Source organism: Chlamydotis macqueenii, chromosome 2 (assembly GCF_036417535.1).
Source record: "Chlamydotis macqueenii isolate bChlMac1 chromosome 2, bChlMac1.mat, whole genome shotgun sequence".
In the NCBI taxonomy this organism is placed as follows: domain Eukaryota; kingdom Metazoa; phylum Chordata; class Aves; order Otidiformes; family Otididae; genus Chlamydotis; species Chlamydotis macqueenii.
The window spans coordinates 152,981,095-153,004,785 of NC_141557.1; the positions used below are offsets into that span (position 1 = coordinate 152,981,095).

Sequence of the window (23,691 nt, forward strand, 5' to 3'; positions counted from 1 at the left end):
AGCACTGAAATTTTCACCATTAAGGAGAATTATGATAGAACTGAAACTTTTTAATGACATTTAAACATTTTTTATTGGGAATTTAATAACTTTTCTGCTCATGCTAGGGAAATTTTAATGATGAAGCTATGTATAGAGTTTTTTTGTGCACACGAGTCCTCCCTACTCCTGAATTTGGACTCCTCCAACATTCGTCTTTCTATTGCAGCATGACGATGGGGGACTACTTAGTTAGCAAAGAGAATGTGGAGTTTCTTGATTAAAAGTAATTTTGGACAGATAACTCTATAACTAATTTCATGGATTTGATAACTTTAAATAAGTTTTGCCATTTTACAGTACTATGTTCCTCATTAATCTCTACATGAATTTCTGTGGATAGTGTTTTCCATTATGATAACATGTTAATAAAGCTAATAGTTTGAGGGCTTGTAAGTAGGTGATTCCTATTAAAGAAAGTATGACAACTTTTTTAAATGGAGGTCGAATAACTGAAGATGCCTAGTCTAAATGCATGATAACAGCAAAAGTTTATTTTCATCCATGACATTTTTCTGCCATGTCACTGTATTCCTTCCTGCTCTCCAATCTGCCGTCAGCTGCAGAACTGCTGCTCAGCCTGTGGCGAAATCTCTTGGTCTTTCAAGCAATGGCAGAACTCAAATAGGAAACCCAAACGTGGCACCTTTGGGGAACGTATGATGGTAATTTGGTCTTGGTGATGAGCCATAAATTCTCTGGCACACTTGCGGGGACCATATCGAATATAATTGCAGGCTTACACCCTTTCAATACTCCAGAGTATGAAGAGACAGTGGAGCCTTTTTGAACAGTATCTGCAGCAGTGTTATGCTTAATTAGGACCCATTACAGATGATTAATAAAAACATAACTAATCAAGCCTCACTGTAACTTGCAAAATTATTAAAACCAGCCTTGAGAGCTGAGGCAGAGGGAGGTCTGGTGGTAATGGCCTGTGCCATGCATCAGTTGCATTTTCCATGGGTTTGGCTAAACATAACGCGCGGTGCTCCAGCCTGGGGAGCACTTGCACTCAGCTTGGCAGGGCACCTACAGACCCACAATATCACCTTATTTTTGCAGGAACCTCTGTCTCATACGCTAAATGCAGGTGTTACGCTCTAAAACGTACACATGTGCAGGTGTGGTGTGTTGTGCTGCTTTTGAAACTGTGCAATTAAAGATGAACACTCTGAACTGCTTCCTAGACACTAAATCTGTACGTAGAAAATATACAGGTACTCAAACAAATAGTTCAGGCAGTTTTGAACACTTCTGCCGGGGTAGGGTTATCAATATATCTTGTTTCCCCAAAATATATTTTTCTCCTGTCTGGTTGCAGTGCAGGAGACAGGCTGGAGAGAATTATGTGCTGGTAACAGTTAATGAATAATTTGTGTATGCCTCAGAGAATAGAGCCCCTTGATTTTTAAATCTCTTCTGTGTCACTTCAGCTCCCCAGACTGATCAGTATCTCTCAGACAAGGCTTTGTCATCGGATTGCAGCTAAAGCATATTTTGGCATACGCAATACTAACAATCTGCTACTCTGTGGATAAATAAACATTTGCATCATTGTGTGTTTTAAAACTAATCCTGAAAGGCATTAGCTTGTATTTGCAAATGTCCTCAGTGCCAGTCTGGGTATTCCCAGTGTCCTCAAGACAGTTTTACACTGAGCTCCCTATCCTGGCATTTCACAGCATGCGTGTTTTCTGTCTGAGCACTGTGTGACACTCTCTCTTCTTTTGCTTTTTTTTTTTTTTTACATTAAAACTCTCAAACTGAACCATGTCTGTGTAATTCAGCTATCTTTGCTGTCACCACTTTTTTGCAAAGTCAACGCCAAGTTAATAACAATCACAACTAGACAACAAATCTACAGTCCACCTGATATTTTTTGATTGCTCTTATCCATTAAATACAACCCAAGTGGAATAATACAGGGACAAGAAAAATAATTTTGTTATGTATGTATCTATTGCAACATTACAATTTTCAAAGGATCAAACTGGGATTAAAAAGGGATCATTTACCTAGACAACTTGAAACCTTCCAAAACCCTAAATAAACCCGTATCTATTTCCAGCCTGAGCTGATGCATCGGTTTTCCCTTGAAGTTGTGGTGACTTTTTTTGTTGTTTATAGGAAAATGTTTTATAGTCAAGATAACAAACCCAGAAAGTAGAGGAGCAACAACAATCTCAGAGCACATTTGGCTTCCTGGAATAAATCCTTATAAGCTGGTAGCACTGTGATCTTGTGTTGCTTTTTGTCCCTCAATTTTAGCAGTAGTGCAGTTTGGATTGCCATATTCTGCTGCCTCTCTGGGACTGAAGGTTCACAAACCAGTGAATTAATTATATCCACTCATTTGTTTAGTCTTATTGTCTCTGGCAGATATCATAAGGAAAATAACTTTGTGTAATAAGGAATCTGTGGCTGATGCTGTGTAAGCTGGAAATCATATAAGTCATAGTTGGTCCTGTGTGGACCTGCTGGAGCAGAGAGCGAGCCTGCAGCCCGGGGAGGGCCCCAGGCCGCAGCCGGGGGATATTTCCTGCAGAAGCTGCGGCCCTGGAGAGCCCAGGCGGGAGAAAGTTGTCCCTGCAGGGCTGCAGCCCGTGGAAGGGCCCATGCTGCTGCTCTCTTCCCCGCTGTGTGCCACAGATTGCTTTTGTGTGTTGAATGCCCGAGAAAAACTGGTGGTGACCAGTTACTGTAGAGACCATGATGCCTCCACTGTGCACTCCCAAATGGTATTTGGGACAGCTGTTTCTCTTCCTGATCACTCTCAACACACTTACATGTCACACTAATGAAAGGAAAAAAAAATATATATATTTTAGGGAAATATCTGAGGTTTGGGGAAAGTCTCAGGGATATTTTGAAGTCTTTAGTTTCTATTTGGAACATTTTTGTTCTAATTAATATTACTTAATTACCTAATAACAGTCTTTCCATCCACAGAGACCAGCTGAGCTTGGTCAACAGCAGAAAATACACAATGGTCTGAAAGTGGGGTTGGGAGTTTGGCCAGTATACATCGAGAAAGGAAAGTGCATTGGGGCATTTGGATTGGCTTGTGTTCTAGTTCAACCCCAATCGGGACCAGACTACGCAGTCTCTCTTTCACTCCCCCCACCCTCCGAGAGGATAATATAAGGGAGAGATAACATAAGAAAAACGGCTCAAGGTTTGAGATAAGGACAGGGAGAAATCCTTAAAGTTACCGTCACGGGCAAAACAGACTCGACTTGGGGAAAACTATTCATTTATTACAAAAACCAGCAGAATAATGAGACAGAGAACAAGATAACCTCCCCCCACCCCTCCCTCTTCCCAAGCTCAACATTATCTCTACTATTCCCCCGAGAAGCACAGGGGGGAAGAGGGAATGGGGGTTACAGTCAGTTCATCGCACGTTGTTTTACGCCGCTGCTTCATGGTCGGGGGAAGAATTCCTCACATTCCTCCCCTGCTCCAGCGTGGGGTCCCTCCCATACACCACAGTCCTTCCTGAAACCGCTCTGGCGTCAGTCATCTCTTCTACGGGGTGCAGTCTCTCCAGAAGAGGGCCCAGGGGCCCAGTCTCTCCCAGCGGGACCTCCACAGGCCACAGCCACCTTCAGGCATCCACCTCCCCTGATGTGGGGCCCTTCAAGGGCTGCAGGTGGATCTCTGCTCCTCCGTGGACCTCCATGGGCTGCAGGGGGACAACCTGCTCCACCATGGTCATCATCACAGGCTGCAGGGGCATCTTGGCCAGGAGCTGCATTACTCCTCCCCCTCCTTCTTCACTGACCTTGGCGTGTGCAGCCGTTCCTCTCACAAGAAAAGTTCTTCACAACAGGCTGGCAGACGCCTCTCAGAATCTCTTCACTTCACATCTCATCTCCTCTCCACTTCTTGCAGCCAGGAGGGGCTGAGTTGGGCCCAGTCGGCCGCCTGACAAGAGGCCAAAGGGTGAAGCCTGCAAGGCCCATGAAGCCTGCACCTCCCCCTCTACACCTCTGCTCCCACTCAGCTGCTTCACATCTTCTCTTCTCTCTTTTTGTTCCTGTTTTCCCCTTCTTAAATATGTTATCGTAGAGGTGTTATCACAGAACATTCTGATACCAATCGGCTTGGCCTTGGCCAGGAGTGGGTCCACCCTAGGCCCGGCTGAGTCCACTGAACAAAGGGAAGCAGCTTCTGGCAGTTTCCTACAGAAGCTACCACCTTAGGCCCTCCCTCACTAAACAAAACCACAACAGCTTGTTTATAGTTTTGACTCTCTGAATGGGATTTAATGTGAAGACAGGGTGAGATGTTCCTATTTGACCCCTGCATACTGGACCTGAAAGGAGGCTGTAACAAAGTGAGTATCAGTCTATTTTCCCAAGTTACAAGTGATAGGATGGGAGGAAATGGCCTCAAGTTGTGCCTGGGGAGGTTTAGATTGGGTATCAGGAAAACATTCTTCACTGAAAGGCTACCCAGGGAAGTGATGAAGTCACCATCTCTAGAGGTATTTAAAAGACATATAGACATGGTGCTCAGGGACATGGTTTAGTGATGGACTTGGCAGTGCCAGGTTAATGGTTGGACTCAATTACCATAAGGGTTTTTTCCAACCTAAATGATTCTATGATTCTGTTCTATGGTTCTATGATTCTATGACATTGTGTCATGACTTTGCTATTGAGGGCTGGCTCAGTGCTGGAAAGAGAAACCTCAAACTCTAATATTAAGGCTTTAAAGAAATGAAAAATGTATTCTCTAATACAGCATTTCTTGGAATATGAGAGCTTGGAAGCATGGTAGCCTGCCTGGAGGCCACTATCCCTTTTAGTTCATATAACAATGAATCCTGCGCATTTTGCTTGGTCTCTGGGCGTTACTCCAGCCATTTATCATAAGGAGAATAACACTATCCCTTTTGACCAAGCCCAAATCATCCAAGATTTTACAGGCTAAGACCAACAGCTCGGTTTCTAACTGGAAGGTAAATGGCAAGCAACGAGCACTGTGGATTTCTAATCTCACCATGTCCCCAGTGAACAACTACATTTAATAATCAAGCTGCATTCTGCCTTCGCTCCAGTGCCTGCGTAGTCCCAGAGCAGGGCCCTGTGTGGAGCATATTTCAGCAACCTCACTAATTTAGTTAAACTGGTGGAGGAGCTGGTCAGTTAAAAAAAAATACCCACAACACATATGCTGTATATGATTTGGATGTTAAGGATGGGATTAGAATTTACAACAGCTAAGACTCTTCAATATATTTGCATCTATTATGCAAATGTCCTTGAAAATATATTGACATATATGAAACGAGAACTTTGTAATTTGTCATACAATCTCTTACACTGGGGGAGTTTCTATATGGAAGCTAGTCAAGTTTAGCTTGAAAATGTGCATGATAATGTTTGCATAATTAGCCAGACGCACAAACTGTAAGGCTAATTATTTTAATTTATTAATTTCAGTTGTGTAGACCAATTCTTAGAGTAATTACTTGACAAATCTTAATTGATTAGTTTACTTTTTTTTTAAGGCATTATTAAAGCTACCATTCCCTGGGGGATTCTTAATTTCCAAGAGAAATATATATCATCTATAGCTAATATCCCAGGCACTGTCGCAGGGCGTGCTGTTCAGGGATAAAGCACTGCCAGCCCAGGGAGGCTTCTCACCAGTCAGTGTTAAAGGTGTTCAGCTGAACGGTGTGGAAAACAGCTGCACCTGCAGCAATTCTCAAACATCCATATGCCTGCCTGGGCCTGGAAATGACTGAGCAAAGAGCAGGAGCTGCTGCCGCATGGGTGTGTGTGCAGAGGATGTGGTAGCGGGGAAGGCAAAAGCTGTATTTTCTGCGTAGGAGCAGCCTGAGCTGCATAACTTTACTTAAAATGTAAGGTTGCGAGGAGCTTCACCAAGGAAACAATACTTTTCTCAGCAAAGTCAGCAGAAAAATATTCCAACTATTTCAGTGGTGGTAGCAGTTTGCCTGAAAACTTTGGGTCATAGCTGCATATTCTTATAAAATAAGGCTGTGTCTGCTCTGTGAGTGCGTGTGTGTGTTTGTGTGTGTGCGCGCATACGTACTAGCTAAAACATCCAGAGGCAGGATATTAAAGTTTCTGTTTTGTATTTTCTGTAGGCGTATCCGTTCCAAGATATCTTATGTCTTTAAATTAATTGTTCTAAAAACATAGAGCTCAAAAGCCAGCGCTACACAGCAAGGTACGTACTTTGTTCACAGCGGTTTTATTGTTTGTGACATTGCCTCATGGATTAAAAGTTGTGAACCTGTTATTTTAATTCACTCCACTACAACCTTCCTACAAAAATGCAACACTCTTGTCCCAAGTGCAAAGGCCTTACAAAAAGGAAATTAACATTAGGAAATATATGTATTTCTTTTTTGATTCTCAGAAGTAACAGAATAATTTTTGTTGAAAACCAGGGAGAAAAAAAAATAAATCTGAGGCAAGAAGCAAGCATGAAATTCTTTAGCCCAAGTGGATAAAATGAGATATAAGCAACTGAAAACAGAGACTTGTCATGGAAAACGTTAAGCAACCTTATCTCTCCATGTTGCTAGCAGCTCTATCTGTTATACACAGTAAAAATACTGAAACCAGAAAAGCAAACACAGCAACAATCAACTTTATTTATTGAAATAAAGACGCATACAACAACACTCCTATATCAAAATGTCCTAGAGGAAGAAAACCAATCTCACCAGGCAAGGTTTCCCACTACTGAAAGAACTATGAAGGGAGTTGCTGGAGGCAAAGAGCTGCTGTTTTGTAGGAAGTGATACACCCTGAGACACAGAGGACAGAAGGATTTCTAACAAAACAGAGATTTTCTATAAAATATTCCAGTTTGCATTTTCTATGGCAGTATTAGAGACCCTAGCGATTATATTCTCTTTTCTTGAAATGAGCTGTTTTGAAAAACAAAGTGATTTGCCCTTTCCCTAGGAGATTGTAAAGTGGGACTCTATTTTGATGGTTAATCATTAAATTGAGTCCTTTCCACTTCCAGGAACACAACGTTTCCTAAAAGAAATGGTAATTGAAATGAAATGCTATGTATTCAAGCAACTTTGGCTTGCAAATAAGCTGACAGTTATGCAAGCAATGGCACATGTGAATCAGGTACTGTCTGAATAACCAACTGGAACCCTTTTGGTTGCCAATAGTGAAATGGCACCAATGGCACCTTAAGGAAACAGGCTACTGCTTCTATGCAGGATGTTATCACTTGAGTTATCTAAAATATATTTTCTGCTGTCCTTGTTGCAGATCAACTTTGTCCAAAGCAAAAATCAGTCCTGCAGAGTCAAATACATCACTGCATTTGATTCAGGCAACTGCCCACCTTCTGATCAAATACAAAAAACACCTTCTTTCTGCTAAGTAATTCCTTTCACACCCAGGCATTATCAGTGGTTTTTTTATGAAACACTGTACTCAGTTCTGCTAAAGTTTATAGCCATCTGCTTAGCTGAAGCAAATTTTGTAAATGTTTTTTGGTGGAAATATACACCCAAAGAAATGTATGTGACTTAAGTGCTTGCAGGACTAGCACTTACAGGTCAGTGTTTGTATCCTCGCCCGCGCCGTTTTTAAAGAGCCCCTGAAATGATCTGAGTTCCAGTATAACACACCAGAATATGCTGAATTACTTAGCTGCATCACCGAGTGTGGCTGGTGTGTGCGGATGCGTACATGTTTGTGTGCATAGGGAGCGATTTCTATTAAATTAAAAACAGGAAATAACAAGGGTCAAGGCTGTGCTCCACCATACAGCTGACCAACCCTGATAAAGCTGGTGATGACTCTACCAAGTTTCAATGTAGAACCCACTGCAGTCTTGCAATCAAGCGTCAGCTCCCCATGCCTGTGGGATGTGTCTCTGAAGACATACCGTGCTTCCTCTAGTCTTCTGGCACTGGCCCACGGCCATCATGCAAAGGACTCAAATATCATGTGGCAAGTGAACTCCAGCCTGATTTCCCTCTAATGTGATCACAGCTTGAACAGGCTCTAAAGCTACCCTGATGCTCGTAAACAAAACAGCATTGTGGCGCAGGGCTGTGCTCTGCCCTGCAGATACCCATGCTGTTAAATGATTAGCATGCTCCCTAGCATGGTTTTAGCCCACACCAATCAATGGTCACCCACAGATTGCTCTGGCATGGTTTGAGGCCAACACAGAGTAGCTGTTGTGGGCTTGAACATCTTGTGCTGGGGCCAGGGGACTGGGATGTGGGAATTGGCTCTATGGATATAAACTCTGTAATATCACTTACTCTATTTACTAGGGCCAGAGAATGGTCCCTTAGCTTGTTTTATTTAGAGACACAATCTGAAAGATTTGAGGCCAGTCTTCTTATATGCATCTTCTGCATCGTTAAGCCTTGCAACTTTAAAACTCACTTCAACCAAGAAAGTTGGGGATTTGCTCCCATAATCTTACCCCTCCCCATCAGCATGAATAAATCCAAATGAACTCTTACCTTCCTTCACGTCAACACTTGGGCTGCACTCACTCCCATCATAATTCAAGGAACTGTTCCGTCTTTTGGAATGAACACAGCTAATGAGCTAGCTTTGTTGCCAGGGTTTCATTAATCATTTTCAGTTCTAGGAAGATACTGGGAAATGTGAATGTGCCATGTTGCTCAAAAAGTCTTTATGCTCATAGAATTGGGTGCACTGTTCATGTCAAGTACTGTGGTTGGTCTCCAGCAGCAAAGATCTGTCCAAGCTTGCACAGGTCATGGAGGCTGTTGAAACCATCACCTCTTCTCCCTGTTTCAAACATGAAAGCACATTTTTCCCATGTCTGCCTGTTATGTTTCAGCTCTACAGATAACCCCACTGCCCTGGCTTGAAAAGTTTGGATTATTTTTTGGATTTTTTTTTTTTGTTTGTTTTCTTTCCCTGGTTACCATTGATGCCTGGTCATTATAAAAGAGTGAACCAAAGTTTTCCTTTGAGACTGATGGTCCATGTAAATCTTCAAAGAGTTCATTTGATTGAACGATTTACATAATTTCCTGCACTCATCTATGTATAGCCTGCTCCAGTTTCATAGAGATTGGTTTAAACTTGCCTTGTGCATCTGTATCAGAGGGAAATGTTCCTTCAGGTGTTGATGAACCTGTGGTGATAATTTAATATAAGTAACTTTGCTGTGGTGGGAGTGAGACAGGCAGAGAACCAATGCTTGTGACTTTGTCCCCTTGTTGAACCTGTACTGCAGTGCCTGAGGGGAAACATCTCCAGTGCTGGGAAGTGCACAGGATCCTGTCTGTCTGTGATGAGGATAATCACAACCCAAGGAAAATTTTAATTAATATTCCCTGTTTCACTGGAAAATCTCAGATTCTTATGATATCCCAGTGGTATGAACTCCCCTTAGCATTTCTACAAGCAGGCTCCCTCATCCTAGTTATCACATCCAACGGATCACATTTTCAGAATTTTTGGTATTTACCTTCAATTTACAGGAAATTTTCAATCTGAGGACTGCAGTGTTTTTCAGAATTATGGACTTGTACCTTCATAATTCTCAGAGGTGCATGGTCTTGAGTTGTTCTGCTCATGAACTCTCCAGACTTGGTGCATAGAAAAGGTTTGTAAATTGGTTTCTTCCTTTTCCACTGGATGTAACGTTGATTTCTTGAGGACACCATTAACAAATACAGTATGATTTTGGCTTTTCTGTTGTGATGGGATGAACACCAACACATTCATGTGGATAGCTTCCGCCTGAGTAGGAACAACCCTATCTCTAAGGTGCCTGGTTCAGCTTAGTGCTGCTAATATGAATGTTTACTGGTGAGAGAAACTGCAGCTCTTTTAAAGCCTCCATTAGATCTAATTAGTTCCACCACTGCTTTGTTGGTTGCAGTTGCTTTTATATGCAATATAGGGTACACTGACCCCTCTGTCTTTCCCTGTCACAAAAAAAAAAAAAAAAAAAAATTACTTTTTTGCTTTCCTTGTGTTCCCTGAGGATGGAGAACACCCTCAAGGCAGATGCTAGTTAAAATCTACCAGCTACAGTCCTGCTCTTGACACTGATGTGATACTTGTAGATAATTCACATCTACAAGTTCATACAAAATGAACTCTTGCACTAGAAAGCGAAGAACCCAGGGCAGGACTCATGATCTTCAGAGCTGGTTTTACGTTATGCTTTGTTTACTGAGTGAGTTTGTGTCTCCCTGAATTCTGACTGTTGCTTCTATCATTACTAATCTGACATCTTTTGTTTAAATCCTGTTTCCCTGTGTCACATAAAGCCTTTGAAGTCTTTCAGCACTAATACGTACAGCTGCACTGAAGCATGGTCTCCAAGACATTTCTAAACACATGTTCATTTTGCTTTTTTGCTGTAGTATTAATCTCCTGTTTAACTTCCTTATTCTATTATGAAATTTTAAGATGTCTACAATGCTGCCTAGCTTTGGGCATGCAGCACTCTGCCGAGATCTTTTACAGGTCTTGTAGATGCATGGTTCCTGTTTCTGAGGCACTTCACAGGGCGTTAACTTTTAGTGCCACAGACAGTGAGGAAAATTGCTTTCTGTTTATCTTTATCTATAATCTTATTTGTGAGAAAATAGTGGCTCAACCTTTTTAACCTTCTGAACTTCTGTGTGCTTTCAGACAGCTGCTATGTTTCTCTGTCTTTCTTTTTTCCTAATCAACCTGTTCATGAAGTGTTATCTTCTGTTCCCAAGCAGAATTTCATTCTTCAAATTATGGGGACTGAATGCAAAGTAGAGAATATTTAATCTCTGTATGAGTATGAGTATTTATTTAAATTCTGTATGAGTAACAAACAGAATATTCATCTGTCACTGGTCAAAGTGAGTGCTGGATATGCAACGAGGGCTTCTTTTAAACAACTGATCTAGTTTGGAGAATGTGAAATATCTATTGTTTTCTTTTCACTCTTAACTTCTGCTTAGCCTTACAGTAAGTCAATCAACTTTACTGACTGAATGATGGAAATATCATTAAAATGCAAAAAAAAAATAAGGCATTGCTGCTTATATACAGAATTTATAGTAGATTACAGTTAGGCTAATCTTTTTTAGTGTCCAGTTTTTGTTAAACTGTTTTGCCACTCTGTCTGTTTATAAAGTTATATCTAAAACATTAACTAATGCTGCACCATACTACTGTGGCTAGTGTACATCATAGTATATCACAGATCAGATGCTCTACAGATGTAAATCAAGGCAGATTCAGTGCATCTACAGAGCAGTATTGGTTTATTAATCAGTATATCAACTGGAGATCTGACACTTTATATGTAGAGGTACATTCATACATAAAAGAACTATAGACCTATAGAACTACATATTCTATATGTCTGTGGTCATTGAGTCATCAAGTTCCTTACACTTGAAAAGGAGATCTGATAGATGAGATATTATCAGTGTCCAGCTGATTATGTGGAACAGTGCTTTTATTTTACTGTTGACAACATGGATCAGCAAATTCAACCAAGGCTCTGCTCCACAAAAAGTTCAATCCTGACAAGGGATGTGTGTATATATGTTACATTTTATTGTGTGTGTGCGCATGTGTGCGTGCATGCAAATGTGTCTTTAGAGTGATGGTGTGCTTATATGTGCATTTGTGCTGTCCAGTATATGCATAATGTTAATTAGAGTATCAGCTTCCTATACAACAGAACTGGGAATATGAACAGGAACAGAAAAATGTGTGAAAACAACTGTCTCCAAAGAATCCCTTTCCTCTCCTGACTGCAGGTTGCCAGTGTTTCCTAGAGACTGCACAAGCTACAAGATTGTGCATTATTAAAGAGAAAGGCACATAAATCCCTCATGAGGATTTCACATGAATGTACTCTTTAAAGAGAGAGGTTGATGATGTCTGTGCTTGAATGTGTTATAAAGCTGTGCATGTGTTGAAATCTGGCACTTTTCTGTGCCAGCACAGTACGTGCACTGAGAAGTCATTCGATGCTTCAAAAACCTCTGTGGCGAGATACCTCATTCAATTTAATCCTTCACCTTTCCAGGATTTTTGCAAGGCATTTCATGTTACATACAATGGGTCCTTCAACTTCCTGAAACCATTGTGCAGCTCTACCAAATACTCCACTGCCCATGTTTACTGGAGGATATCAGCTATAGAGTACATGATAAAAAATACTATAAGAATCCTGATCATCCACACAAAGCAAACAGGGACCTGTTCTGTTAGGAGTCTTTAGCATTTACCATTCATGATACCCCCCCACAGGCAGTGTATGGAGGTGGAGGAGGTGAGACTGGGGCAACATATTCAAAGACACCCAGCAAAGCACGTTCACCACAGCCTGCTACAGACACAGCTACAGCTTAGCAGCCCTCTTTTATGGTGCTGTTTAACATGTTGCTGAGAAAATTGCATATAGCCATTTTAAGTCTGCCAGAGCCCAAACTTTACCTTCAGGGCTGAGAAGTTTCCTGACTTACAGGATCTGTTTGCAGTTAGTGTCATTGCTCGTCATGTGCAGGTGCAGTTATAAAGGTGGTTTCTGCTTGGCAGTTTCCAAGACAGTGGTTCCGCTGACTAATCTGTGAGTTTCTGAAATTGTTATTTTTTGTACATTTTGTGCTTGGAGATTAAGCCGAGCAGAATGACAGCCCTTGATGTGCTCTCTGTTCAACATGAGAGAGGCAGATTAAAACAGACGTGGGTGGAACAATCAAGAGCTGAAGTCTAAATCAAGAAGAAAGGTAGGTTTTGAGATGGGCTGATAACAAGTGATACAGCAGGTTATGAGCAGTTAGGGAAAGAGGATGAAGTAGCACAAGAAAGGCCACCTCACATTGGTTGGTAAGCAGCTACTTATTTTTAGTTTGGATTCTTATGACTATCTCTCGCTGCTGATTTGCTAGGATATCTCAGAATGCACATTCAGTTCACTATCTACACTACTAGATTAAAGCCACTTAAAGCCACTGACCACCATTGCATGTCATATCATGTTATGACTAGGGCTAAACCACAACAGCTGGGCTAAACATCTCCATGCTCCCTAGAAACAGATTTACCTGCAGAGGGAGAAGAAAAAGAAGTTCATCAGCATTGCGAAGGTCCTAAAGGGCTACAGGAATAAATAAATATCAATGGAGTGAAAGTGGATCAAGTCTGGACAAAATTAAATACTCCAACAATGAGTTTGAAACATTAATAAAGACAGAGGGAAACACATGAAACCAGCTTTATGGAGTGAGGGAGTTAACAGAGAAGTAATTCACTAGTGACACAGAGATAAGCCACTTAGGCTGTCAGCTCATGATGTATTCATCAAGCTATCTCAGCTTAGATATGCTCAGTAAACCTTTACTTCTTAGAGCTTTTACCATCTATATAATCTGTTTGGCTGTTTTCTCAGCTCCTCCTAATTTCAGAGGACTCGGAGAGCAGAATCTACTCCAGTCTGTGACCTCACTGTTTATTTTGTAGGTAGTGGTCACCTTTATACCTGGACAGCAACCTTATCAAGCTAAATGCTCTTTTTTCTCAGGCATCAAAGCTTTGGCGTATGGAGACAACCTGACTTGAATGTTCATATTGAGGAGAATGACGTAATGGGCAGTATACAAACAGGCAAAATATGTAGTATCTATTTTTTTCCCATGACTAGAACCCAATTTTGTTTATGGTCACTGGAAGTAACCAGCACCACTCAGTGGTAATAGTAGTGATGGCTCTTCAAACATCCAAGCACAGCTACTAGAGTGTAAATCTAAGTACACACACGACGGTGAAAATTGTTGTGGTGTCTATGGCTTTCCGTGGCAGATATAGGCTTACTCTGCAGTAAAACAAAGCAAATATATACTTATTTAATAATCTAGAGCTGTCTTATTCTGTTGGAGTGTATTAAAACGATGAGGAGAACTGCAACTACAAGTAGTGGAAATAGTATCTACTCACACTCTTTGTTCTTTAGGTGACTCTCTGAATGGAGGACTGGACACAATCTCTGAGGCCCAGCAGTCAAGTTCATATGAAAGGATGAGGGGGGTTGATTTTGGCCAGTGCTGATGTGGCTTTCTTGTATTCTGACTCTCTGTTACAGTCACCCAGTGACAGCAAATGCAGTTGGAGCTACTTAAAAGTCACTGGCTGCCACATGAAAACTAGGGACTGCACTCAGGAGGTGAAGCTGATGCTTCAGGGATATGTGTGTCACCTAAAATTTGGTGCTCTCTTTTAGCCAGCCTGCTTTGGATTTTTAATTAGAACATGAAGGGAAGACAGCAATCACTCTAATGTAATATTAACCACTCTTATTGGGATAAAATGTTGTGCAGCTACAGAGCTTTTTACTCAAGAATCTCATTCATCACCGAGAATTCCTTTCAAACCTGCAAGCTGCATTAGGTAACTGAATAAGTATTTGCAGGAAGATAAGCTCAACATTGTTGATGTGCATGGTATTTCTTATGCAGGGAAGAGCTGCAGACAGAGTTTACTTGTTTATTGCTGGTCATATTTGCTAATCTTCAAAGATCATGGAACTCAATGATAACAGTCACACTATGATAACCATAATGTTAGGTAAAGGTAAAATATTTCGTGTTTATCTGATGGAGTTGGAGTCGCTCCAGCCCAACTTTATCTGTAACCAGCATTCAGTGGGATATATGTATACTTTCTGTCATAACTCTTGCAGTGACCTCCAAATAAGAGTCAAAATACTGTCCTCCTGCCTGTGGGAGGCCAAGTCTTCCTGACTGAGCAGGGTGCATGTGCCTCAGTAACGTTCATGCATTTTACATTGGTATCAGCAGTTTTGTTTCCCCACTGTGCTCAGAACAAAGCTGAAATGCACCCGCCTCTGGGTGGGAGAGGACTGATGTGCCAGGGCACAGCCTAGCCAGGAGGAACAGATCTATCCAGTCTAAGGGCATTGCAGAGGAAAACCCTATGCAAAACAGTCCCACAGATGCATGCAGGAAATCCAAATGCTGATCAAGGGAGGCTCCAACTGGTCCCTCAGTCAGTCTGTGGAGGGCCGAGGTCTTGGGAGCTGTGCTAATTTGTGTGAGCTACGTATCTCCCAGGTATGATATTTAGTTTGCTGAACCATTCACTAACTCTTTAACTACAAGCTTCTATTTAAAGCCATATAAAGATTATTCTGATATGCTTTATTCTCAAAGCCTTACTCTGATACGAAGTAAATCAGTGTAAGTCAGAAGAAACTCCTTTATACATCACAGCTGTAAAAACAGTGAAAGAGCAGAATCATAATTTGCTCTGTCAAACTTCCATGCTTGGATTTATCCCATATGAGTGTGGGTGAGGGTCCTAGGTTCAGAATGCAGCTTGCTGGGGACTGTTAGCACATGCACACATGCTTGCATACACACATAAATGTGTGTGTAACCTATATACTCACAGACACGTACGTGTGTATTCACATATAAATCTTTTCTTGTGTGCATGTGTTTCTGTGTCCATGTATACATTCACATTTATACAGACAGAAAGAAAGAGACTGAGTACATATAAGAAAATAATTCAGCTCTCCTAAGATCTGAAATGCCCTCTGGATGTGCTCGCCTTCCTTTACTAAGTACAGAGGAAACCTAGAGAGACTGAAAAAATGCTATTTTTAGTAATGAATTTCCTAGCTTGTGCTACTAATACCATTGTAACTTATTACACTGAAAGGTTTTTGGAATTTAATTAACTTGGCTTTTAATCCCGATTGTTTTCTTTGTTCTTTCTTCCACTGTGAGCAACGAAAATGAACTGCTTGCTTTCACCTTTATTGCCAATCAGTGTCCAATCACTTTCACTTTTACATTCTCAGACACATACACAGTGCTGCTGTGTAAGAATGCCAACATTTTTCCTGAAGTCAACAACTCTTTTTGTTATCAGAAAGAAATTAATAAATAAAAGTTCAGGGAACTTTTCTGCTGTGTAAAACATCATATTTTATACTATCTTTGTTGATCACAATTCAAACGATTCCTGTTCAATTCTGCCTTTAAAACTTGTTTAAGGTATCCCTGGACTTAATCTACGGGAGATGGTGGTCCGAGGTCCACACAGAACACCTCATAACTTCTCCACTAAAATGGTTCTCATGACTGTGGCTCAGTGCTGCAAGTCTGAGTCCAACAAGTGAATTCACACCACCCAAAACCTCCTTTCAACTCCAGCCAGTCCAAGGCTAATGTTCGCACAATTCGCCAAATCTCAAATGTGGAAGAAGTTGGCTTGTCTTTCAACAACAGGCACAGTGACCCTGGGTACACAACAGGGCGCCTTCTAAATGCTCTTTCTACTTCACCAATTGCTAACATTTCCTTCTTCTCTTAATTTAAAGCCTGCATCTGAGAGGACTGCTTCTTCAAGAAGGAGGAACGTTTTCTCAGTTCTGCCAATGGGTGTTGTTATTTAATACAGGAAGACTGTGTTGATAAAACATTGCCTAAACCGAAGGCAGTCTCTACCTGTTGATAAAGCTATTACAGCAGTACATCTCCTTCAAAGAACAGGAAAAGCATTATTGCACTTAGTGACTAATTGACACATGAAAATAAGAGGTTTTAGTTGCCTCCTTTGCCTGGTCCCTGAAGAAGGGCAGAATCTCTCAGGGCTACCTACAGCCACAGGATTTCACTGCAAGAGGCTGAAGAAAGCACTTACCTCTCTGCTCCTTATTCATAGCACTCAGCTTGTTATTCAGAACCCGGCATGTTTCTGAAAATACCTATTGATGAGCGTTTCAGTTCTGTTGAGTTTTAGAGTTTTAGCCAGGTAAATTGTGTTGAATTTTATAACTGTTAATGCTCAACTGAGACAGCCCAATTTCTCCCCTGTTGGAATTGCTTCTTGATCTCACAACAAAACATAAATGATTTCTATGTATGAATGCCGCAATGCTGCTCACATTATCTGTGGTGACACTTCCATGAAGCCACGGGCCTGCTGTGGAGGACAGGCCTGACGCCTCCTCAAAGCAAAATTGTGTACAGCTCTGCCTCTTATTTGCTTTCCATTCCACTTTCCAATTTGCAGATGCTCCTTCTGCAAGGAACCAGAAAGAAGAAAATCTCAACTTCAAGACTGCACTGGATTTAGTTCACATCACTGTATAATCTTTGACACAAAGAGGTGAAATAGTGAGTGCTGCTATCAATAAATAATCACATCTTCCAAGTGCCCTTTTCTTGTAGCGGTAGCTTCCATTTGGCCTCTGTTAGAACATATCACCCGTGTTTGGCTATGCTGTATTTTCATTTCCTCATCAGGGATACTGAAGTGTACTTTAGTGCTTGAGCAGAAATCCCTTATTTGAAAAATGCCTGTTGGTTAACTGAAGTTTGTACCAGTTATCTCAGAGCCTAAAAGGATATCAGACTTTTGAAAATTTATCTAAGACAAAAACGGTTGCTTGAGATCAATGTCCAGATCACAAACTTCATTCGTTTTGCTTTTACATACCAAGGACAATGACTCATATTCTCTATCTCTGTTTCTTTGCATGCACCTCAGCAGGATGGCTCATTTGCAGCCAAAAGAGAATAAAGACCTATGAATGGCAAATTAAATTCTTGCAGTTCAGTTTCATCATCCTTTCCTCAAATTTGCAAAACAGTTTTTCTAACACAACACTTTGCAATCTACAATATCTATTTCAGCCCATTTGTAGGTGGGCTTCTTTATTAAATCACAAGGCTTTAACTGCAGTATCCTATAATAACGGTCCTAAGAGCGGCAGGGAAATTACTGTAATTTCCTTTCTTGAAAACACAGGCAAAACCATCCACAATTTCAAAACATGTTTCTGTGAAAATACCAAAACTCCTTTTTTTTTTCATTCAACAGCTCTATTCCCCCTGCTAACATTACACACCTTTAATTGGCGTTACAGTTCTTGTTTTTCAGGAGCTACATAATGTTATAGTTTAAAAATATGAACCACAAGTTTTGTATAAATTTATGAAATTATTTCTAAAATTACATTTCATAATACAATGTGATCAATCGCCCTATTTTCATATTTCAAAACAACATTCTAGCCTGCCACAGCATTAGCCTGTATGAAATATATAGGACATCAGCAGAGCTGCCAGGCTGCTGGGACCGTGCTTCCCCAGTCTGCTTCCTTACACGTTAAATGTTAACATTGCTTTAACCTTCACGCTCTGCAAAAGCGCACGAGGGATTTGAAACCTCTCACACCCTCCGCAACCACATCATGTCAACGCACTGAAGTCTTTGCTTTTCTGGTTGCCAAGCTAATGGCAGGGGAAAGATGGAGTGAAGAGTGGGTGAATGAGCCCTCTGCTCAGATTTGGAAAACAGGGAAGAGGAAAATGACTTGCTTTAATCCTTCTTACCCTAGCCTAGCGTGGCTGGTTGCATCACGGTGATTTCCCTTGCAGGACTGAAAAGTTTGACACCACTATTTGCTTAGGGTTGTGTCCAAAAGCACAGTCACACCCTGTCAGGAGCTGCAAGCATCGACAGCCTTCCTGGTCCCAGCTCTCTGTGCAGCCTCCAGGGACCAACAGCGAGGACAATATCCCAGTGAGGCGGGGCTGGAGCAATAGCAAACACTGAGTTGGAAGCTTTATCACTTAATTGTTCATTTAGAAACTTTTGATGTAGGAGCACTTTTTAAAGGAGTAGGCTTACAAAGGAGCAGTAACTTCCGCAGAGTATCAAAGGGTGTTTTTTTCAAGCGCACTTCCCTCTCTAATAGGCTTATGAATTTCCCATCAGCTTGGTGCTTACTTACCTCTGAAATTTCTTTTCCTGCAACAAAGTGGAAAAATTAAATTTGCCTAAATTGAAGCAATTACAGGCCTACTTACATTTTTAAGTAAGACCTCGATACTCCAAAGCCATGACTCTGTTACCACTGTTGCATTTTATCTTTATATGCACGTTTCAGTGTTTGCAGAGCCAAATTCTGTGTCTACAAGCAGCCTGTTTTTCAAAGGCATGCTGTGAAGACAAAGGTTGAAACCCAAATCACTTCACAGCAGTCTGCAAGTCTGCCTCCCTCTTCAGAGGTTGTAAATGTGTCTAAGCAAAAAACAACAGTTCACCTTTCTGTAAATAATGGGCTTGGGTGAAATAGCTCAAATACCTGAAAAAATCCTTGTTTAAAAGGATTGAGAAGGAAATTCTGGTTCTGGGCACCAGCCTGGAATACTTTGGAGCTGGATTAGTATGCAGGAAGTAAAGAAATGAAAAGGCGAACCATGGCTTTAAAATGTCATTGCACAAACATGCATGCATATTCTCTCAGGCCCTGCCTGGTGGTTCAGTAATGCAGCAAGCAATGATAATGATACAATTTCATAGCTCCACTAATCTCAGGGGATGCACAAAATGCTTCACAAACCGATGTTCTCTATAAGCAATAGGCTGAGCCTTTCCTTCTCATCTGTAGAGGAGTGGAAGAGATTACAGTACAAATATAGCAAAATCTGTCTGGTAAGCTCAGGAGCAAGTGGAAGCATAATATATTCCATTCAACGAGCACGTTAAAATTTGTATTAATAAAAAAATTCGGACAACTTTACACTTAATTAGCAGACAAGCTAGAATTGTTCCATTTTGTTTTGAGGGAAGCAGAGTGGTGTAATAGGAAACAGAAATCACCTAGAAGACACATGGGCCATTTGTGTGCATAAATCCCTGATTCAGAAGAGAATATGGAGGTCTCTGATCTCATTATATGGGAGAGAGAGAAAAATCCAGCCCTGCCAAACTTCATTTATGAACCTTGTTGTTGTCCTCTAATTTCCCTTATTTTTGTCTTTGGTTTTTTGGTTTTTTTTTGCAGTTTGCTTATGATTTTATGAGTACATGTGATCCTAGTGCATTAAATGACACCATGTTAGAATCATGTTAAAATTTTCCTGAGTAAGAAGTCACCATGTCTAAGCAACAGGTTTTATTGGAGCAGGAAGTTAAGAACTAGCAAACTAGGTGTCGGTTACGACTGAAGCCTGTAAAGACAGACTGGCTTTGAGGGAGCTTCATCTGAGTGACTGGATTCATTCTTAGAGAAGTCTGTGCTTTTTCATAGATAAAGAACCTTGTCAGACCAGGTGTGTCATTTGCGTGCCTAACATTAGGCTCACAAAGTACTCTCCTGCAACAAAAATCACCAAAAATTCTGTTAGCTTCTTGATTTGTATTAGAAAAAAAACCCATATTTTTTAGTGCAACATAAAGTTACACATTACCAGGCCAAAAGTAGTGTTCACCAGTTTAATACATTGAGATATGTCAGCTGCTTTAAGAAAAGAACAAAAGATTATTGAATAGGCCATCAAAAGGTTGCAGAAAACTTTTTTTTCAATGTCTTACCATTTCTGGAACAAAGCAGCCCAAAAGGCCAAGGAAGGACATCTTGTGCTTTGAAGATCCTAAGACAAATGACACAGCTGCTTTGCAATGTTATCATCTGTTGTTTCCCTGTGGCATATTTCTGCAAGTATCCTCAAGAGGTGTTTATAATCTCAATGACAATTTATCATGAGAAAAAAAGTACTCTTAAAGTGTTCTTCATGGTCATCTTAACTACAGTCTATTCCAGGAATAGGGAGCAGCAGCTAACAAGCATTTCTGTTTCACACAGGAAGGGTGCGGGAGTGGGATGCTGGCACAGATCCCCATGCCCAAGGAATGGTATCTGTGCGGAGGAATCTGCAAGACTGAGGCTGAGAGTGCCTACTTCAGCAGTGAGCAAGGTAAGTGCTTGTGCTGGGTGGTGATTCCTCATCTAGCCCTCCCCCAAAAGCAGAGCTGAAATCCCAGGCAGAGCACACATACAACAGCAGCTCCACTCCTCGGAGTGGCTTAGTCTCATAGCTCTAAGAAATAAGGCTAAAAATATTCATCATGGGAGCACCTGTGACAGTTGCAATGCCATGGATTATTCAAGGTCTATCAGATGGCTAATGGACAGATGCTGTGGGCATCTGCAGCCTTCACAGACTGTTCATCAATGTTATGAATTTATATATCTCCTGCAGGTTCTGCTACCAATTACATTCCTAGTTTAATGGGTCAGACAAGGAAGTATATTCAGTAAAGGAATTACAGTTTCCTAGACTTCAGAAACTCCAGTTCTAGGCGAAATACCCTATCTTGATGTGATGTGGTTCAAGAAGGTGGCAGGGAGAGGACTAGGTTTATAGCAAGACCGGCTTGACTCAGAAGAGGGGCTGTGTGCTGCGGATTCAAGACTCTTATGAGTGAAAGAGCTCTAGAGAACAGCAAATAAATATTCTTGGTCTCCATGTAGAAGTTGTTGAAGGTGTATATAGTGAGACATTCTGATAATCTCTTTTTTTTTTATTTGAAGAATATTTTTTTTATCATAATGCTTTTATTCCAGCAACAATGCTACTGTTCCAATAGCTCTGTCAGAGCTACTGAGCTGTGAGTTAACCCTGCTGTTGCACTGAGAGAAGAAGGTGGAAGATGCTGAGCTAAAGCAAAGCCTGTGGATAGACCTTTTCACGTTACAGAAACCATCAGCTCAGGGAAGAGGAAGTGACTGAAAAAGTAGGCTAAGGGACACCTAGTAACGATTCCCTGAGGAAAACTGCTGGTCAGAGCAATCAGCTATGAATGTAGGAAAAGCCATAACTGAAAGGAGAACAGAGGGTTTATTTTAATTCCCCAGTGGCTGGGAGCACTTTGGGTGGGACCTGAAGGAATACTTTTCCTTTCTAAGCAGATCCCTAGAAAGATCAAACCCATGACGTCCCTAGGATGCTGGGGCTACTTGATGGCCAGGGCCATCTCCCAGCCCCAGCTCTTTGTTCCTCATTTTGGCACATTGTGGGACAATTGGAACATTAAATATGTTACATTCATTATGGAGAGCTATGGTCTACAAATGTCACTGTGTGGGCTATCTGGTTTCTCACGCAGGCTGTGAAGAGATGTCCTTTTTTACCATGGTCAGGGAGAAGCTGACACACTCATCAGAGACTTCAAAAAACCTCAGCCTTTCAGTTAGCAAGAAGCTCAGTGCTTTCATGTACCAAATTTATTATAAGGGGAATACCATACAATATTGCTGGGAGTAGTTATAAGGCATTAGCTGCCATCTGATTTCAAAACAGTCACTCATTTCTCTACTGCAGTTCACCAATGATCAGCTACACACAACACGTCCCCGATCAACTGTCAGTGGAAAGTCTTCTTTTGATTTCACTGGGCTTTAGATTTAGCTTGTGAAAGGCCAGGCCAGTTAATAGAATAATGTGCTTTAAAATGAAAGGTGATTATTAGTGACTATTTTATTTTGTTGAAATCAGCAGAGAAGTTTGCTTAATTCTTTGCCCTTTAAACAAAGCAGTAGAGCATTTCAGCAATTTTTAAATCTGGCCATATAGAGTTACAAAACAGGGGAAATTCACAATAGTGACATTTTTCTTTGCAACTCTTTTATCTCAGTGAAAGATGTTCAAGCAAACCTGTCACAAAACATGCTGCTCTACAGTGATGTATAAATTGACCAATGTTCCTATTCGGAATTCTTGCTCTAAGTTTTGCAGCAGAGGGGAAGGGCAGAGCAGAATTGTGTTGAAAAGCATTGATGCTAGTGGTTAAAAAATCACTACTCCTTTTAAAACCCCGTCTTGTGTCTTTACTAGGCTGTATCATGAGACACTTACAAGCTGTGTTATATTAAAATGTTTCATTAGAAATATGAGTTATGCTTTGCATGGTAACAGGAAACCACCATAAAAAAAAAAATCAAATAATGTATACTTTGATAGTCTCAGACTGTCAGAGCAGTCATGCATAACTTCAAATCCCTTTTCAGCGGGACACTGATTAAATTCTTTGATGAATCTAGGCCCATGCATTCAGCAGCTTCTTCCCTTTCTCAGCATGGGTTTAGTTAAGTGAAGCCAGAAATGGCCTTTGTATGTTTAGACTTTGGGAACACATTCAGCTGGAATCTAGCCTTGCACCTAGGGTTAGACTTCTGTGGTAATTCAACTCTGCTTGTTCTGGCTTTTAACAAAGACAAGCAGGACTACAGAGTTATGTTACTCACTACAAGTTGAGGAATCGGCTTTCCATGGGGCATTATCCTCCCACCCCCTTTCCCATAGGAACTGTGCAATGTAAGTTAAGCTTTTGTCTGTGCCATTATCTTGCTTTAGTGGCTCGGTTCCAACACGCGGCCATGCAACACTTCATTATTTATATCCTGCTAGCATCTTATTTAGTACCTTGGTTTCCATCACAAATGTATTGGAATAACTGCTTTTTCCTGGATAAGAGTCTCATTATAATTGCAGCTTCTCTGCAGGGGTCAGCACCTCCTCCCCATGAATATGATAAGGTGCTCCAAGTGCCACCTCACCTGCAAATGGTGTTTTTCCCTGCAGAGTCACTTCCCACAGGCTACAAGCTGCTATTGAATTTCTGCAGTAATATTTTAATTTAATAACTTAATTTAAGATTTAATGGCTTTCTTTCCTGTGCTTTGTAGTATAATTAATTCATGTGATAGGAACTCATTAGACTTGAGGATCTGAGATGCATCTGGGCACACAAGGGCTGTAAACACATAAACCTGCGTTAGGACCTATTGAAGGTGGGCAAATGCAGAGCCGTG

At 41.0% G+C, this 23,691-nt stretch overlaps 1 long non-coding RNA gene across 1 annotated transcript in view; it reads left to right on the forward strand.

Annotated features, from left to right (window-relative positions):
- Positions 1-23,691, forward strand: part of LOC147601858 (uncharacterized) — a 47,000-nt gene that overhangs the window by 17,561 nt on the left and 5,748 nt on the right. The window contains exon 3 of the long non-coding RNA XR_015257744.1: positions 20,683-20,794. This is a non-coding gene — a long non-coding RNA (uncharacterized LOC147601858). The remainder of the gene's footprint in view (positions 1-20,682; positions 20,795-23,691) is intronic.